The following is a 3,554-nucleotide window of genomic DNA, read 5'->3' on the forward strand; positions in this document are numbered from 1 at the left end:
TTTTTTTTTTTTTTTTTTTTGGGGGGGGGGAGGAGTGGGTAGTACAGATTTATGAGACTGATGTCAATTATTTTGTCAAAATTTGCCCCAGGAATGGGCTATGTGTTCTGCTGAGCTCTACCAGGTCAGAATTTTTGAGCCTTGTATACCGAAAAATGTTTCCTCTTAAATTTTTCCATACAAATTTTAATATTTTAATTGCCTGTTTGGTTTTTTTTGAGCAAATGATCAATTGGTCAAAATCTTTGTGCCTATCTTAATAGATTTATTGAATACTTTTAGATTTAGTTTTAATATTTTATGTCCAGAAATCCATACTAGGTTCTTTCATCAGGTCACCATATTTCTTGGGTATCACTTAGAATGCACAGAGTACTCATGCAATTAGCAGAGTACTAGTGCTATTAGCCCAGGAGAGGTTATGGCCCTAATGACTTTGTATGTTGMCTACAAGGGCTTTGGAAGTGTGCTGGTTTACCAAATTGTTTCTATTAACTTGAGCATATACACTTCCTAAGRAAATAACCAATGTTTTCCGAATAAAAAATGCTAAGTGGAAGGACTTGCTTGTTGAGTGGAAGGACTTTCTGAGAGCTGAGAAAAAAACTAGAGAGGGTGGAGGGGGGTGGAAATGTTAACTCACGGAGCAGCTGCCTGGCGCTGGTTGGTCACTGTCCCACTCCCCACTGACCTTTAAGAAAACCAGCCCTGGGACGACTCACTCTGTAATCCCACCTCCCCACCTCGTCTTGTCTCCCTCCCTTCTTAGGAATTGCTGAGAGGTTGTGATGGCAGTCATCTTTATTTGGCTCATTCATAACAGCATTTTTGGTGGCTTTGTTTGTTTTTTGCTTTTTTGTTTTTGTTGCTTATATGCAAAACCGTCCCWTCCCTTTCATTGGGATAAGGTAGAATTCAGTATCTTGTGATTTAAAATTGTACTCTGACAAAAAGGGAAGTTCATTCTCATATCTTTTCTTCTCTATGGTTCATCTTAACTTTTTTTGAAAAGTTTCTTCAAGTATGTTTTGACTTCTCATCCCTCACCATTTTAATTATTTGATGCCAATTCACTGTGACCAGGATTCAGGTACTACCAAGCAAAAACTGCTGAGTGTCACACAGAATGGTCTGTGTCATCTCTTTCCTATATGTCAAAGGACAGTAACTAGTCATGATGACAGTAACTAGTCATGATGACAAAAATATTAATATTTGTTAATCTTTGAGGAAAATATTATAGTAATTTTACTTGCAAAGCTTCCAGAAATCAGGTCCCCAAAGACACAGGGGTTAGCTTGTATGTTAAAGTCACAATTTTATTGCATCAGTTTATTGCCTAACTCTGTGTAGTAACAGGATGGACTTGATTATGCTTAGAGCAGCAGCACTTAAAATTACAGAACAAGCAAGAAAGTTCATGGCTGTTCTCAGGACCCTGTTCTAGCCAGGGTCCACCAGAACTGAGAAGAAGTCAGCACATCACCAAGACGTTGCAGCATGCTGCTGGGGAGCTGGGCAAGCTTTGCAGCTCTGAGTCAGCAGAGTATTTTGGGAGACTGGATTTCCTCAAATGACATTCAATATTATTTATTCTTTTCTGTTTTTTTTTTTAATCTTTTTCCTGGCCCCCTCCCCCACATTTTCCTGGCTGTATGTTTGTAGTTTAGCTCTCCAGGAGAACTAGAGGAATAATCCATTTGCTTAGAGGGAGTCTGTATGTGTATTAGGCAAACTGAGAAGGAAAAATAACGGTTTTTGGATATTCCACAACTCTGGTATCATTAAGTTGTTCAAGGAATATGTGTCGAAAATACCTCTTGAATCTTAGAACAGTCTTCAGTATTTCTAATTTACTGAAATTTATAATATCCTTTTACAAAAGCCTCCATTATCTAATTTTTGTAACTCAGTTATTTCTCTGTCTCATTTTCCAGATACATTTATGATCACAGAATGGTTGAGGTTGGAAGGGACCTCTGGAGATCACCTAGTCCAGCCTCCCCTGCTCAGGCAGGGTCACCTAGAGCAGGTTGCCCAGGATCCTGTACAGAGAGCTTTTAATATCTCCARTGATTGAAACTTCACAGCCTCTCTGGGCAGCCTGTTCCCCTCTTTGACCATCCTCACAGTAAATTTTTTCTTTCTTATATTCCAGTGTTTTAGTTTGTACTTAGAACCAGACTCTTCTCAGTCATGCCCAGTAACAGGACAAGAGGATATGTCATCTTTATTTCCTGACCAAGTTAGGTATTTGTAACAACTGATAAGATCTTCTCTTCTTCAGGCTGGGCAGTCCCAGTTATCTCAGCCTTTCCTCATATGACAGATGCTCCAATCTCTTCAGCATCTTGCTTCAGTATGTCCATGTGTCTCTTACACTGGGGASCTCAGATGTGGCCTCAGTAGGGCTGAGTAGAGAGGAAGGATCGCCTCCCTTGACCTGCTGGCAACACTTTGCCAGGAGGCTGTTGCCTTCTTTGCCACAGGGGCCTATTCCTAGCTCATGGTTMCCTTGTCATCCACCAGGACCCCCTGGTCCTTTTCTGCAAAGCTGCTCTCCAGCAGGTCATCCCCCAGCCTATACTGGTGCATGGAGTTATTCCCCTCCCTAGGGGCAGGACTCAGCACYTGGCTTTGTTGAACCTCGTGAGGTTCCTCTTTGCCAATTTCTCCACCTTGTTGAGTCCTTCAGAAYGGCAGCACAACCATCTGGTCTATCAGCCACTCCTTGCAGTTTTGTCATTATATTACTGCAAATGAATGGTTAGCAAATYATTAGAAATATTCAGCATAAAATACGCATACAATAGGTATTTCTTGAAGCAGGTAAGAGGATAGCATGGTGAAAACAGGGTACTTATATGCACAATATTAGGACCCTGGAATGAAAATAAATAAAAAGCTTGTGTGCTTTTGATTTCCAATGTAAAAYTTGCATAATTCCCAACACTGTTATCTATACTACTAGAAATCATGAGCTTCGCATTATTATAAAATAATGTACAATATATATGTACTATATTTTGAGTAGAAAGTAAATGTGYGATATTTATCGACAATCTGCTGGAGAATATGTTATGGTATGTGGGTGGGGAACCTGGACTTTACTCTTCACAAACTTCTATTAAACTTTAGAAAATACGAAACTTTTAAATGAGAGGCTAGATATGAACAAGAAAAAAATAGACAAGAAGTAAAATTTTAACAATGTAGGTAAATAAAACCTATATTATATTGCGAGGGAAAATGGTGTTTCCTTATTGCTGGACACTTTTAAGAGCAAGTTAGACAAATATCTATTGGAGATGATACAGGACAAGGACTATGATTTCTTGGTGGAAAGAAAGATAGCTCGTGATAGTATRTGTGTGTGTGTGTGTGTGTGTGTTGGCGAGGGGGGGAGTTCTTTTTCTTTTCTCTCTCTCATTGTTCATTCATTGATTTACATGCCCTTAGTTTGCCTTGAACTATCATTTTAGGAATAAGAGGTGACTTTTACWGTTTTTTTCACTAATCATTTTAATAATGAATGGAAATTATTTTTCAAACTA

The sequence above is a fragment of the Rhea americana genome, unplaced genomic scaffold (assembly GCF_003343005.1).
Source record: "Rhea americana isolate MKP2758 unplaced genomic scaffold, rheAme1 scaffold_94, whole genome shotgun sequence".
Classification (NCBI taxonomy): domain Eukaryota; kingdom Metazoa; phylum Chordata; class Aves; order Rheiformes; family Rheidae; genus Rhea; species Rhea americana.